This window comes from Manis javanica, chromosome 16 (genome assembly GCF_040802235.1).
Source record: "Manis javanica isolate MJ-LG chromosome 16, MJ_LKY, whole genome shotgun sequence".
NCBI classification, from domain to species: Eukaryota; Metazoa; Chordata; class Mammalia; order Pholidota; family Manidae; genus Manis; species Manis javanica.
This window is the reverse complement of record NC_133171.1, coordinates 55457550-55473069: the sequence shown is the minus strand read 5'-3', so window position 1 is coordinate 55473069 and position 15520 is coordinate 55457550. Positions and strand designations below refer to the sequence as shown.

The following is a 15520-nucleotide window of genomic DNA, read 5'->3' as shown; positions in this document are numbered from 1 at the left end:
CATAATGATAAAGGGCTCAGTCCAACAAGAGGATATAACCATTATAAATATAAATGCACCCAACACAGGAACACCAGCATATGTGAAACAAATACTAACAGAACTACAGGAGGAAATAGAATGCAATGCATTCATTTTAGGAGACTTCAACACACCGCTCACTCCAAAGGATAGATGCACCGGACAGAAAATAAGTAAGGACACGGAAGCACTGAACAACACACTAGAACAGATGGACCTAACAGACATCTATAGAACTCTACATCCAAAAGCAACAGGATATACATTCTTCTCAAGTGCACATGGAACATTCTCCAGAATAGACCACATAATAGCTCACAAAAAGAGTCTCAGTAAATTCCAAAATATGGAAATTCTACCAACCAAATTTTCAGACCACAAAGGTATAAAACTAGAAATAAATTCTACAAAGAAAACAAAAAGGCTCACAAACACAAGGAGGCTTAACATGCTCCTAAATAATCAATGGATCAAAGAACAAATTAAAAGACAGATCAAGGAATATATGGAAACAAATGACAACAGCAACACAAAGCCCCAATTTCTGTGGGACGCAGCAAAAGCGGTCTTAAGAGGAAAGTACATAGCGATCCAGGCACACTTGAAGAAGGAAGAACAATCCCAAATTAATAGTCTAACATCACAATTATTGAAACTGGAAGAAGAACAAATGAGGCCTAAAGTCAGCAGAAGGGGGGACATAATAAAGATCAGAGGAGAAATAAACAAAATTGAAAAGAATAAAACAATAGCAAAAATCAGCAAAACCAAGAGCTGGTTCTTTGAGAAAATAAAGAACATAGATAAGCCTCTAGCCAAACTTATTAAGAGAAGAAGAGAATCAACACAAATCAACAGAATCAGAAATGAGAATGAAAAAATCACGACAGACTCCACAGAAATATGAAGAATTATTAAAGATTACTATGAAAACCTATATGCCAACAAGCTGGAAAACCTAGAAGAAATGGACAACTTCCTAGAAAAATACAACCTTCCAAGACTGACCAAGGAAGAAACACAAAAGTTAAACAAACCAATTACGAGCAAAGAAATGGAAACGGTAATCAAAAAACTACCCAAGAACAAAACCCCCGTGTCAGACGGATTTACCTAGGAATTTTATCAGACACACAGAGAAGACATAATACCCATTCTCCTTAAAGTGTTCCAAAAAATAGAAGAGGAGGGAATACTCCCAAACTCATTCTATGAAGCCAACATCTCCCTAATACCAAAACCAGGCAAAGACTTCACCAATAAAGAAAATCACAGACCAATATCCCTGATGAATGTAGATGCAAAAATACTCAATAAAATATTAGCAAACCGAATTCAAAAATTTATCAAAAGGATCATACACCATGACCAAGTGGGATTCATCCCAGGGATGCAAGGATGGTACAACGTTCGAAAATCCATCAACATCATCCACCACATAAACAAAAAGAAAGAGAAAAACCACATGATCATTTCCATAGATGCTGAAAAAGCATTTGACAAAATTCAACATCCATTCATGATAAAAGTTCTCAGCAAAATGGGAATAGAGGGCAAGTACCTCAACATAATAAAGGCCATATATGATAAACCCACAGCCAACATCATACTGAACAGCGAGAAGCTGAAAGCATTTCCTCTGAGATCGGGAACAAGACAGGGATGCCCACTCTCCCCACTGTTATTTAACATAGTACTAGAGGTCCTAGCCATGGCAATTAGACAAAACAAAGAAATACAAGGAATCCAAATTGGTAAAGAAGAAGTTAAACTGTCACTATTTGCAGATGACATGATATTGTACATAAAAAACCCTAAAGACTCCACTCCAAAACTACTAGAACTGATATTGGAATACAGCAAAGTTGCAGGATACAAAATTAACACACAGAAATCTGTGGCTTTCCTATACACCAACAATGAACCAATATAAAGAGAAATCAGGAAAACAACTCCATTCACAATTGCATCAAAAAGAATAAAATACCTAGGAATAAACCTAACCAAGGAAGTGAAAGACATGTACCCTGAAAACTACAAGTCACTCTTAAGAGAAATTAAAGGGGACACTAACAAATGGAAGCTCATCCCATGCTCGTGGGTAGGAACAATGAATATTGTCAAAATGGCCATCTTCCCAAAGCAATATACAGACTTGATGCAATCCCTATCAAATTACCAGCAACATTCTTCAACGAACTGGAACAAATAGTTCAAAAATTCATATGGAAACACCAAAGACACCGAATAGCCAAAGCAATCCTGAGAAAGAAGAATAAAGTAGGGGGGATCTCACTTCCGAACTTCAAGCTCTACTACAAAGCCATAGTAATCAGGACAATTTGGTTGTGGCACAAGAACAGAGCCACAGACCAATGGAACAGAATAGAGACTCCAGACATTAACCCAAACATATATGGTCAATTAATATTTCATAAAGGAGCCATGGACATACAATGGGGGAAATGACAGTCTCTTCAACAGATGGTGCTGGCAAAACTGGACAGCTACATGTATGAGAACGAAACTGGACAATTGTCTAACCCCATACACAAAAGTAAATTCAAACTGGATCAAAGACCTGAATGTAAGTCATGAAGCCATAAAACTCTTAGAAAAAAACATAGGCAAAAATCTCTTAGACATAAACATGAATGACCTCTTCTTGAACATATCTCCCCAGGCAAGGGAAACCATAGCAAAAATGAACAAGTGGGACTATATTAACCTGAAAACCTTCTGTACAGCAAAGGACACCATCAATAGAACAAAAAGGTACCCTACACTATGGGAGAATATATTTGTAAATGACAGATCCGATAAAGGCTTGATGTCCAAAATATATAAAGAGCTCACCCACCTCAACAAATAAAAAACAAATAATCCAATTAAAAAATGGGCAGAGGAACTGAACAGGCAGCTCTCCAAAAAAGAAATACAGATGGCCAACAGACACATGAAAAGATGCTGCACATCGCTAATTATCAGAGAAATGCAAATTAAAACCACAATGAGGTATCACCTCACACCAGTAAGGATGGCTACCATCCAAAAGACAAACATCAACAAATGTTGGCAAGGTTGTGGAGAAAGGGGAACCCTTCTACACTGCTGGTGGGAATGTAAATTAGTTCAACCATTGTGGAAAGCAGCATGGAGGTTCCTCAAAATGCTCAAAATAGACTTACCATTTGACCCAGGAATTCCACTCCTAGGAATTTACCCTCAGAATGCAGCACTCCAGTTTGAAAAAGACAAATGCACCCCTATGTTTATCATAGCACTCTTTACAATAGCCAAGACATGGAAGCAACCTAAGTGTCCATCAGTAGATGAATGGATAACGAAGATGTGGTACATATACACAATGGAATATTATTCAGCCGTAAGAAGAAAACAAATCCTACCATTTGCAACAACATGGATGGAGCTAGAGGGTATTATGCTCAGTGAAATAAGCCAAGTGGAGAAAGAGAAATACCAAATGATTTCACTCATCTGTGGTATATAAGAACAAAGGAAAAACTGAAGGAACAAAACAGCAGCAGAATCACAGAACCCAAGAATGGACTAACAGGTGCCAAAGGGAAAGGAACTGGGGAGGATGGGTGGGTAGGGAGGGATAAGGGGGTGAAGAAGAAAGGCGGTATTATGATCAGCATGCAAATTGGGTGGGTGGGAGAAAGGGGAGGGCTGTACCACACAGAGAAGACAAATAGTGATTCTACAACACTTTGCTATGATGATGGACAGTGACTGTAAAGGGGTTTGTGGGAGGGACCTGGTATAGGGGAGAGCCTAGTAAACACAATATTCTTCATGTAATTGTAGATTAATGATAACAAAAAAAAAGAAGTAAAAGGGGGATTACTCCCTGATAGGATAAAACTAACTGCAAAGTACCAATTCATGCATGCTTTAAATATCCTTAATTTTGATCATTTAAAGGGTGTCAGATGATCAGCTATGGAAGTACATTTTTCTGATAATATTCCTTTCTCTTAATAAAGAAAAGCAGTTCCTGTGTGGTGATCTCCAATAAGTTCTTCACAATGGTATAAAAGGCATATCAAAGGGTGGGCAAAGAGTTTGTTTGTGTTTATACAGAGGATCAAAGCCTAATTTGGCTACCCAGAAAATGAACTAAGATACAATATGAAGAAGAATTTCCAACATCAACATCCTCTGGAAGAGTCATTCCAGAAGATGATCATCAAAAATCTTCAACAAAGATCCTGGCGCTGTTGCAGTTGTAGCTGCATTCATCCCACCGGTTCCTGGACTTGCCATTGGAATGAAGAAGGAGATATCTAAGCTGGCCTGTGCATACAGTAAAGCAACAAATTTGACTGGATCTATACTGTCGGAACTCAACCAAGAATTAGGAGAAGTGCAAGTTGTAGCGCTCCAAAATCTCACAACTACAGACTATCTACTGTTAAAAGAACATATGGGATGTGAACAGTTCCCAGGAATGGGTTGTTTTAACTTGTCTGATTTCTCTCAGACTGTTCAAGTTCAGTTGGACAATATCCATCATATCATAGATGAATTTTCACAAATGCCTAGGATGCCTAACTGGTTTTCTTGGTTTCACTGGAGATGGCTGGTAATTACAGGTATGCTTTGGTTACATAACTGTACTCCTATTATGTTATGGGGAATTCAAGGCAGAGCATAAGGCATGTCAGTGAAGAGCTTTGTCCATACTTGACCATTTTAGTAGCTCTTTGAACTCACCATTTAGCATGATGCATTCTCTGAGGTTGGCAACCATGGGAAACTCACCAACATTGATGACACATCACTGAATTTGAGTGAAAAATCCCAAACAGAATTCCCCACCCTGGCTGTATACTGTTTCTATCAAATGGCTACTTATGTGTTTGTATAGCAATGACTGACAAGTGTACATCAAAGGACGCTAGTGGCTTGAAAAAGTTTTGGGGGACCTGCAATGCTTCCTTTCAGATTTTTCTCTCCTATCTGACATTTCCTTGAGAGGAGAAGGATATAGAAACGATACAGTAATTTAGACACTATTTGCATAATTTATCTTGATCTATAATTGCATATAGTCTGCATATGTGACCTGAATAATACATCGCATAAAAGGGACAGCACTGAATCTAACTCCCAAGAAGACCTTTGACAGCATCCTGTTGGAGCTGCCACCTATAGGTGGGACAACTGAAGCATATTCCATGATGTGGGGATCCCCTGAGGGCCTTGGAGGACCCAGAACAGTGAAGTGGCCAGCCCACAGTCATCAGGTCGCCTGATGTCCTTAGACAATTCCAAAATAGGTCTTTTTCTAGTCTGAAGCATGATTTTCTTGGCATATGGAATGAGATATTGGTAGTTCCTTAAAAATCCCCAAGCATTTAACAGAAAAATAACAAGAGCATAGGCCTCATACTCTGGAGTAAAAAGAAGGTGGGACATTCACCAGTATGTAAAGGATAGGCATGTTTCACTTTCTAAAAGCATGCTCTGGTTTAAGGAATTTGGTGTTTGGGTTCTTAACTCTATTCAGATCCTATTATCTGGAAAAGAACCACCCACCACCTCCTTGGAATCTGCTTAGAGCAAGAAAAGGCAGGTTTTCCACTGCACTCTGCTCATTTTAAGCACTTAAATATCCATGCTTGGAGGGACTCCACCCTTTTAATATAACCAAAGGCAAGTAGTAAGATTTTCGGTGATCTGCCAGGCAGTAGCAAGGATAGAGTATCCGCTCCTAAGAACAGTGTGCAGAAAAAGCTGTCCTACAGACCCTGGCCAAAACTGGTCAAACTGCCATTTATTGAGTGTTTACTATGTGCTGGAAACTTAAACTCTCTTTCCACTGACCTTCCGAATATAGAAATGTGGCTGCTGTATTGTTTCTACCTTCCAAGTCTCACACTACATGGTGGTGTTCTTACTAACCCAAACTACACAAGGAAGGGATCCTGGGACATGTATTTCAAACTTGGCTCAGTTGACACATTACAAATAAACCAAATGTCCAAGCCATTTATTTCTTGAAGTAAATATTTCAGGTCTGGTTCTGCTTTGGATTGTGTGTTTTTGTAAGATAACACTTTGCTGTAGGCATTATGACTTGGCTTTAAAGTTATCCCCTTAAAGGTCTCTGATCAAGGAGATTGGGTTGGGGAAGAACAAGTAGCAATGATTATTTGGGGATGCAATGACTAGTTCTAGTTACTTACTAACTTATTTGATAATCTTCTCACCCTCATGGTTCCACACAGAACTCCTGATCTTTTCAGTCTAAAACTTAAGCCCACATGTATACTTGCCCTCTACAGACACCAAAGTCTTCCTAAAGAAGACAACAACCTGAACATATATAATTAGTACTCATCTGACCCTTACTGGGGTCCAGACACTCATTCATTTCTTCACTCATCCCCATATTAGCCCCTAGTACACCATTCCCAAGCTAGTACTAGTAAATTCTCAATAAATTGGCTTCCTGCCCTTTCTCATAAAGCAGCCTTGCATCTCAATCTCAGTGGCCCTTCATTCCTTGTTTTGAGATGTGGAGGCCAGAACCACATGGTTTTCTAGCAATTCCTATAACCTGACCTTGACCTTGAATTCCCTGAGGTGGTAAACCAGCAGCAATTTGACTTAAGGGCAGCATAGCTGCAAAATGGATCTATTGTCTTCAGGCCATATTGATCTTGTCTATTTCTAGTCGTGATGATAACTCAGAGTTCATCAGCCTGAACACAGAATGTGAAGTGGAGGACTCTGGGAAGATGGCAGAATAGGGAGCACTCTCTCCCCACCTAAACAATTGCACTGGCAAACTCTGATGTAACGGTTTTGGAGCTCTTGAGTCTGTTGAACCCTTGCAACTTCCAGAGGAGGGGGCAAATGGTCAGTTTCAATTCAGCACAATAGTAGCTGTCCATCCACCACCCAGACACATGGCAGGCCGCTCTGCAAGTTTTCCTCGAGCAGCTTACAGCTTGTGGGAGGTTTAAAACAAAGACTGACAAGAGACAAACAAGGGCATTATGTAATGATAAATGTATCAATCCAACAATTGTTACAACATAAAATTGTAAATACCTATTGCACTCTACATAGGGACACCTACAAATATATAGAGAGCAAATATTAGCAGACATAAAGGGATAAGTTGACAATACAATGATAGTAGGGGACTTTAACACCGAACATATCAATGGATATAAGCTACATGAAAAAGAATGAAAACTGGACACCGATTGCAAAAGAATGAAACTTTATTACACCATATACAAAAATAAAATGCATTAAAGGCCTAAATGTTTGGCCTGAAACCATAAAACTAGAAGAAAACATAGGCAGTACACTGTTGGACATTGGCCTTAGCAGTATATTTTTTGGATCTGTCTCTTCAGGCAAGAGCAACAAAAGCAAAGATAAACAATTGGGACTACATCAAACTAAAAAGCTTCTGCACAGCAAAGGACACCATCAACATAACAAAAAGGTAACCTACCCTATGGGAGAATATATTTCCAAATTATATATCTAATAAGGGACTAAAATCCAAAATATATAAAGAATTCCTACAACTCAACACCAAAAAAACCCCACAAATAATCTGATTTTGAAATGGGCAGAAGACCTGAATAGACATTTCTCCAAGGAAGATATAACCAACAGACACATGAAAAGATGCTCAACATCACTAATCATCAAGGAAATGCAAATCAAAACCACAATGAGATATCACCTCACACCAGTCAGAGTGACTAATACTAGCAAGATAAGAAATAACAAGTGTTGGCAAGTACATGGAGAAAAGGGAACCCTTGTACACTGCTGGTGAGATTGTAAATTGGTGCAACCACTATAGAAGGCAGTATGGAGTTTTCTCAAAAACCTGAAAGTAGAAATTCCATACAATGCAGTAATTACACTTCTGGGAATTTACCTAAAGAAAACAAAATCACTAATTCAAAAAGATACACGCACTTCTATGTATATCGCAGCATTATTTACAATAGCCAAAAATATGAAGCGACCTAAGTGTCCATCAATAGATGCATAAAGAAGACAAGGTACATATATACAGTGGAATATTACTCAGCCGTAAGAAGGATGAAATCTTGCCATTTGCGACAACATGGATGAACCTGGAGTGTGTTATGCTAAGCGAAATAAGTAAGACAGAGAATAACAAATACCATGTGATTTCAGTTATATGTGAAATCTGAAAAACAAAACAAATGAACAAACAAAACAGAAATGGACTCAGACATGGAGAACAGACTGTGAAGATATGTGAAGAGGAAAAAAAGTAGTGAGAATGTTCCGTATCTTGATCTGGTAGTGGTTACATGAGTGTACACACGGGGCAAAATTCACTAAATTGGTGTATTTTATGTACCTCAATAAAAAGTTAAGATGGTAAATTTTGTTATGCGTATTTTACAACAATAAAAAGCTAACAAAAAAAGCTCACTGTTCCTACTGAAATTCAGCTATTTTTGTTGCATAAGCACTTCCTGAATTGCCATAAGCCTTTAGTTAATTTTCCAGAGTTTGGAAAAGTTAATTCTGCAAGTTTCCTCATTGCTTCATTGCTTTTATGGAGGAAGGAATTTTTGGAAATCCTTACTCTGCTGTTTTTTGCCAATACTAATGGCTCTACATTGTGACTATCCCTGTGGCTGCCGGCTTCCACTGGCTGGGGAAAAGGAAAGGCTATAATAACCCCAGGCCATTAAGAAGATTCTGGCTGGCCTAGAAAAGGGCCCCAGCTCTTCTTGTTTCACCTGAAAACTCATCTCTATCAAAGATAAATAATCAAAGAGGAAGCAGTGGAAATCCTATACAAAGATGCTAGAAGGAAAAAGGGGAGAAAAGAAGAATGGTAAATGTGAAAGCCACAGACCACTTACTAGAAAATTGTTACCCATGAGAAGGGGAGAATTTAATATTTTCTCTTAAATGTAAAAAACAGAAACAAAAAACTATTCCATGAAACCAGAGCACAAAGATGAGCGTAAAAAGATGTAGGAGAACAGCAAGGCAACAAAGGGAGCAAAATGTGAGCTGACGAAACCTAGAAGACAAGTAAAAGAAGAAAATTAAAGCAGCAGGAAGAGAAAATGAAATTGAGAGTATCACAGGGAACATAGATGCTGCAAAAACACAGAAGGGGGTTTGGAGGGCCAGAATGTGAAGAGTGAGTCAGATGACATAGTGAAGGAGAATTAAAAGGAAATAACCTATGCAGCAAATAGGTAAGAAAGCCAATATATATGTGATTGGTGTCGTGTCCCCCAGGAAACAGATTCAAAGAATGGACACAAAGATAGAACCCTGAAACTGCTTCCAGCAGTAAGAAAATACATGATTAAACATTTTGAGAAGCCATGCCCCAGGAAAAGTGGATATAAGCGGCCAACTCTTCCAAATGCTAGTTACTGAACTTCAAAGTTACTGGAAAGAATGCTTTGAACTGACATGAAAACAGACCAAGTCACATATAAGAAAAAGACATGGCTGGGCTGACACATCCCTACACCTGTATTCAGTTGGAAGACAGGGGAGCCAGTAAGGTCTCAAAATCCTGCAGGAAGCAAATGTAACCCAAGACATTTATACTCTTCCCAAACGTTACTGAATATACAAAACTCAAGGAATATTCTTCTCATGGGCTCTTCCCGAGGAAAACACTCGAGGTGAAACTCAGCCATCCAAGTCAACACAAAAGGTCTGATGGAGCAAATCTCCCAGGATACCCCACTGAGGGCTCTGGCATCTGTGCTCATTGGCATTTGCCCATTTGATATCCAGGGAGGATCATTTAAACATTCTCTTCTCTATAGACAAAATTATTTTCAGCAATAATCATGTTCCTATCAGTAATCATTTATTGATTCATCCTTCAGTTTTACAGACAAAAGGAATAATTTCAAAATTTAAAAATATTCAGTCCAGTGGAATAGTCCATGTATGAATTAATATTTTCATTAACCAAAAAAAATGTATACCTTACACTCTATTTACATGTTTTAAATTTACAAAATCAAAACATAAGTGATCATATAAACTGACAAAATTGAAGTGATTCCAGTTCTATTTCCTCATTTTTCCAACCACCGTGACATCATTATTTCATATTCACTAATTAAATACAGGAATATCTAGAACATTTGGGCTGGAGACACAAAATACAATGGAAGTGAGCTCATAGGATTTCAAACCTTTAAGGACGTACTTTCCAAATGAACCCACGCAGCGGAGTTTATGTGCCGGTGTTCGGGGAGTTTTCCTACTGTATATATCACGGATTCTCCAAATTAGCTTCCATGCAGACTATTAAAGATAAATAATAGAAGTGTGCTAATTTTAAGCACACAGACTTGTTTTTTAATTGAAATTCAACAATGACCAAAGCAATTGTAGCAAAAGATTTTGGGGGGCAGTTGGGAGGAGCATTTTATCACTGCCATGCTTTAGGATTGCCAGTGCAAGATTTTACAATAAAAAAGAGAAGCTAATCAGTTTTATTATTGTTTTTAAATTCTCTACATCTGTCTCATCAATTTTACATTTTGCAACCTTGCAGGGATCTAAGAAAGAAGCCACAGATATAAGATTAAAGGTGGGAAATCATTAAAAAGGGAAAACAATCTATATTAGATATTCAAGCTAGACAACGTAAATCAACACAAGGCAACATTACAATGACAAATCTCCACAGACCAAGCACTACCTTATTGCCAGGACCTGGGGCTGAAACGCCCATTACCCTGCCCCAGTCCGACACTGGAATCTCTCAGTCCTCCTGCCCAGGTTTCTGCCCCTGGAACTCAACTGCTCTAGATCCACAGCTGGGAGGCACAGAAGCAAGGTAGAGGGAGTACTCACCCTTGGAGGGAATGCTCTCTGGATCAGGTACAGACAGCCACGACAGTGGAGAAAGATGTCCCATCTGCCGCTTCCCAAGATCCATACAGGAGCAAGCAGCAAAACCCAGAAGACCCTGAAACTGAAGCAATGGTGAATGAGAATGTCAGGGTCAAGGCTCAGCAAAGAAACAACAAGACAGCAAAGGAGAGGACAGAATAAGACCGTACATGAATGAGCCTGAAGATGCTCTACCTATAAGAAGACATGTTTTGAATAAATCAATGCATAAAAAGAGAACTTACCTGAAGAGGTGCCAGGGCTTTAAAATGCAGTCTTCTAGAAGGCTTCAGGGTCAGTGCAAGGAAAAACTACCTGTTATCTGGGGGAATTGAGAGAGAAGAGAATGTAAAGGGGACATGGAAAGCCTGTAACAAGGAACTTAACAATACTTTAGGAAGGAAAACAAAAGCCCTTAAAGAAAAGACACAAGTAGAGAGAAGATGAAATCTGAATGTCATCAAATTCAAGAGAAGAAAAAAATACAGACTTAAGAGGAGTGCGATGCAGTAACTTCAGGAAGTGAAAGACTAGCGAACAACATTCCCAGCCTGCCCAGTCTCTGGAAGACCATGTATGAGCTCTCCCGACTGGCCACACAGTGCCATCGCCAGGGGAGCTTCAAAACCACTGCCTCTGGGCCCCACTTCCAGAGATTCTCATTTAATTGGTCTCAGGTGTGGCCTGATTGTTGCGTTTTTGTTTTTTAAGTACCCCAGATGATTCTAATGGGCAGCCAGAAGGTATTACTAACAAAAAAAGAAATTCAAGTTTTGGTTAATTGCATTATGCAGCTGACAATGACCAGATGACAACACTTTAAAGCTGGTAAATGCCATGAGCAAAATTCTGGTTTAAATATATTGTACCTGAACTGGAAAAACTCAAATGTTCATGAGTAGGAGAATAGATGACAAACAGATGTATCCACATGTTAGCACACCACTCCCTGATAATAAAAAAAAAAATGAAGAACCTGATACAGGCACCAAGGATAAATCTCAGAAACACTCTGCCATGGGGCATTCGTGGAGTCCTGCGGCCTCTGCGCCGAGCGCTAGGCTCGGCGGGAAGGCCGGTGCCCGGGTCCGCGCTTTTCGTGGCCGCCTTGTCGGGAGGTGGTGTGATTCGTGGCCCGGCAGGGAACAACGATTGCCGCATCTACGCGGGTAACTTACCTCCGGACGTGCGAACCAAGAGCACTTGAGGACGTGTTCTGCAAATGCGGCGCTCTCCGCGACTCCCGATCTCAAGAATCGCCGCGGAGGGCCGCCCTTCGCCTTTGCTGAGATCGAGGACCCGCGAGGAGACGCGGTGTGCGGTTACGACAGCTCTGACCCCGGCAGGTACCGGCGGCGGGTGGACTTTCCTCGAAACAGTAAAAGCAGACACAAATGTCTCCTCCCAGTCCCACCCGATGCTCTTATAAACGAAACGGTAAAAGAGCTTCAGAATTTGTGCCAAGTGCAAGATAAACACTAGAGTAGCCTAACAACGCCACATTGTAGGGATAGGGAAGCGCTGGACTTTTATCTATGACTGCTTCTGGGGTAACTTTAGTCTTCACCAACCAGACAGCCCCCAATAATTTGACTAACAAACGAGGTCCCTGAACCTTGGTGCTGTTCACAGCCCATGCTTTCTGCTGTACATGTTGCAGCAGTCTAGATGCTGCACCTTCTAGATCTGAAAGAGAATCAGACGTTAGCATATCATCAATATAACGGTCCAGCTGCACCATTGGCAGTTTCTCCCATGCTGCCAAGTCCTGGGCTACAAGCCCACAACAGATGGTGGGCTGTGGAGGTATCCCTGTGGAAGGACAGTGAAAGCCCACTGCCGCCCTTCCCACATGAACGCAAGTTGTTCCTGACTTTCTTGTTCTATTTCAATGGAAAAGAAGGCATTAGCAAGATCCACAACATAATGATAGGTTCCTAGGTCATGACTCAGGGTATCCATCAGGTATGCAATAGAGGAGATGACTCTATTCAATCCTCTGTAATCCACGGTCATATGCCAGGACCCGTCCTACTTTTTCACCAGCCACACTAGAGAATTGAAAGGACTATGGGTGGGAATTATAATACCCACTTTTGCAGTTCCTGGAGGGGTTCTCCAATTTCTTTATGCCCTCCAGGGAATTTGTATTGCTTGGCATGAGTTACCTGCTGATGCACAAGAAAAGCTACAGGCAGGTGCTTAGCATATCCACTCAGAACTGCCTTTACCACACATATCCTCAGTCTCAACTCACCTGCAGTGGTCTGCAACCCTAGGCCCTGGAGGATACCAATCCCAAAATATATTTAGGGATGGGAGAGATATACACAGTATACTCCTTCAGGTGTACATGCCCTATTCCCAATGGGATTCAGGCTTGTTTCACTCTGATAGCCTTACGTCTGTATCCAACTATAACGGGGGGGGGGGGTCCCTGAAAATCACTCAGGGTTGCCATAAATCAGTAAACATTCAGCTCCTGTGTCTACCAGAGCTGGGATGTGCTGAACATTCACTGGGTACCAATACATTGATATTTCAACATGTGACCTCTGGTCCCCCTCCAAGTCCCTCAGGGCAGGTACCTCAACCCTCCCCTCAGTCAAACCGAGTCCTCCAGTGATCTTCCTGTGTGGATTGAGGTGAGGCTGGCTCACTCTCTAGCAGGAAGTCTTGCAAACACACAGGCCAGACTTGTGGCTCTGTCTCCAGCCTCTGCTTGTCTCAACAGCCAGAACTGCTGCTCCAGTTTCAATTGTTGCCATAGCTCCAGGAAGATTCTGTTTGCCTACCCACCTAATTTCTCTCTGTCTGCTCCTTCCCCTATTAAATCAACCCACATCTGGGTCCATGTGACCTTCAAGGGGTCTTTTAAATTTTTCCTCTGAGTAGCAGATCATATTTCCTTCTGTGCTATCATTTCTTCAGCCTCTCCCAAGTCTGCTACCATATGGAGAACCTCACTTATGGGTTGCCTTAAGTGAGGGACAAGAATGGCCACTAGCGACCCAAAGAGGGACATGGAAGCCATCTGAAGCACCATATTTCTCATCCCTGCAGTAAAAGGTTCCTCATATGGGCCATAATTCTCTAGACTATGGATGGTATTTTTCATGCTTAACCCCGTAACACCTGTTGGAACTCAGCATATGTTTTCCATCTAGCGGGAGAGGATGGTAAATCACCCTGATTGGACCATACAGGGTAAAGCTCAGTCATAAGCCAATCAAGGAGGGAGAGACTTTCTGGGGTCTGCTGTGCATTTTGTAATCACTGCATCAAGGAAGGATGAACTGTCAGGAAATCCAGCTTTCCCATCTCTGATCCAGACAGAGCAATCCCATTCCCACTACATCCCAAAGATGCAAGAGCCAAGCTGATATTGACTCCGAGGGCTTCTGCCAAAATCAGGAGCCCAAATCTACCAGCATAACCTGAGTATAGGGGCACAGCATAGAGTGCTCCATGATCTGGGGAGGGGGGACACACCTTTCCCAGAGGACCCACGGTTGCTGCATCTGTATTTTCTTTACTGCAACTCTGTGGGCTTTCAATAGGAGAGGGGGTCCATGCCTCCAGCAACACCCCTTCATCCTTCCCAGGCTCCTTCTCTGTTTCCAGGGCTGATGGCACCTTCCTTTCCACTCCCCTGAGTACCTCCTCTGCCTTTACCTTTTCTACGGTGACTCACAGCAATGCTAGCTCAGTCAACAGCTGTCTTACCTTCACCTCTATACCTTGCAGCTGGCATTCTCATGCTGCTTCTTCTTGTGTTTCCCTCAGGAGTACATCCTTCTCTTCCATGGCCTTTGCGTCCTTCAGGGCCTTTGCCTCCTTTAGAGCACCTTGCAGCACCACTGTCTCATTCTGCAAAGAATCTTTTACTTCCTCCACAGAAACTCGCGGCTCATGTTCTCACACTGCCTCTTGTGCTTTTCGCAGGGGTAGGTCCTTCTCCTTCACGGCCATTACCTCTTCCACAGTGCTTTGCAACAACACCATTTCATTTTTTAACAAATCTTTTACTTCCTCCACAGCACCTTACAGCTTGCATTCTCGAGCTGCCTCCTCTCATATCAATGCCATTTTATTCTTCAGTAAATCTGCAGTCCTTAGCAGTTCACATTCTTGTGCTGCCATTTCTCATGTCTCTTGCAGGAAGATATTCTTCTCATCTGTAGACTTTTTTAATACTGTGAGAAACAGCTGAACTATGGTCCCTGCTGCCCAATGGCCACTCTACTTCTTAAAGAACCTCATTATGCTGTGGGCTCCACCTGCCTCAAGTCCTGGGACAGGGTCCAGTCCTGTAGGATGCAAGCCACCTCAGACCACATGCCCACTGGGGGACACTCAAATATCTCCCCTTTCATAGGGGTATCCTGCTGAAGTAACCCTCCCATGAGGGTAGCCTTTCCCATTCTTTGGTCTACAATGAATCCTGCTGGCTAAGCCAGTTGTCTTGACTGAGTGTTTCAGTCCCACACAAGTTCACTATGGATTCAGTGAGACCGAGAAATGACAGTGGAACATTCTTGGGGTAAAAGAGTTACACCCAGCTTTATTCTCC

At 41.3% G+C, this 15520-nt stretch overlaps 1 long non-coding RNA gene across 1 annotated transcript; it reads right to left on the bottom strand.

Moving 5' to 3' along the window:
- Positions 1 to 8734: 8734 nt before the first annotated feature.
- Positions 8735 to 11358, bottom strand: LOC140846823 (uncharacterized). Its single transcript, XR_012126266.1, has 3 exons — positions 11193 to 11358; positions 10909 to 11029; positions 8735 to 10353 (listed from the first exon to the last, which is right to left on the bottom strand). It is a non-coding gene; the product is annotated as an uncharacterized lncRNA (long non-coding RNA).
- Between the last annotated feature and the right edge of the window lie 4162 nt (positions 11359 to 15520).